This window comes from Otolemur garnettii, unplaced genomic scaffold, assembly GCF_000181295.1.
Source record: "Otolemur garnettii isolate 467f Iridium unplaced genomic scaffold, OtoGar3 scaffold00032, whole genome shotgun sequence".
Lineage (NCBI taxonomy): Eukaryota > Metazoa > Chordata > Mammalia > Primates > Galagidae > Otolemur > Otolemur garnettii.
Window position 1 is genome coordinate 9409626 of NW_003852427.1, and position 1129 is coordinate 9410754.

At 35.5% G+C, this 1129-nt stretch overlaps 1 pseudogene across 1 annotated transcript; it reads right to left on the reverse strand.

Moving 5' to 3' along the window:
• Positions 1-469: 469 nt before the first annotated feature.
• On the reverse strand, positions 470-961 carry LOC100943972 (annotated as a pseudogene). Its single transcript, XR_001161271.2, has one exon. The product of XR_001161271.2 is annotated as a 40S ribosomal protein S25 pseudogene (transcript).
• Between the last annotated feature and the right edge of the window lie 168 nt (positions 962-1129).

Sequence of the window (1129 nt, forward strand, 5' to 3'; positions counted from 1 at the left end):
GGTAATTATCCTACAGTTTAAAAATAGAAAAACAACACAAATTATGAACTCACCTGGTTCATAATTATGTTATGTTATGTTATAGATTATGTTATCTATTTTAGGTTATACAAAATAAATTGTTTCTGTTTATTTTTGTTTATAAGCAACAACAAAAAAGTCATTATCTCAGTTGAGGTCTGACATAGGAGCAGAAAGCGTTAAAGAGCATTACATATATTAAGAGTTTTTATGTATTTAATTGATTTAAGTAACTTTTTATATATAATACATGTTAATCTTATTATATGATTGTTAAAAATATTTTCCCCAGTTTCTTGTTTGCTTTTGAACTTTGTTATACTTTTAAATAGTTTCTTTTTTTAAATTACTTTTTCTTCTTTTTTTAAATTAAATGATAGCTGTATACATTAATGCAATCATGGGGTACAGTGTGGTGTTTTCATATACAATTTGAAATTTTTTTTTTTGTTCAATAAAGTTTTATTTTTCCAAATATACGGTTGGTTGGACCCTGTTCATGCATCTTCACCAGCAGCTGGGGCATCTCCACCCTTGGTATTTCTGGTGTAAATTACTTGAGCTCTGTGCTTAGAAACCAGTTTGATAAGTCCTTTACTAAGGAGCTCCTGAAGGGCTGCCCTGGCCAGGGAACCTCGAATCTTCAGTCTCTCAGAGACCACAGCTGGAGTGATAAGCTTATAGTTGGGAATTTCCTTACAGAGTTTGTCATATGTAGCTTTGTCAAACAAGACTAGGTTGTTGAGCTTGTCCCGAACTTTGCCCTTGGACCACTTCTTCTTTTTGGCCTTGCCTCCAGATTTGTTCACTGGGTCTTTGTGTTTCTTGGCCGACTTTCCGGCGTCTTTCTTCTTCTTGTCGTCCTTGGGTGGCATTGCGAAGCTAGGAGAGGAGCTGCCACTACCGCAACCTAGCTAAGATGTTGGACCCAATTTGAAATATTTTCATCAAACTGGTTAACATAGCCTTTATGTCATTTTCTTGGTTATTGTGTTAAGACGATTATATTCTACTCTTAGAAAGATTCACTTGTACCCTTGTAAGATAAACCATAGAAGTGATCCCTCCAATCACCCTCCCTCCATCCATCCCCCCTTCCCCCCCATAT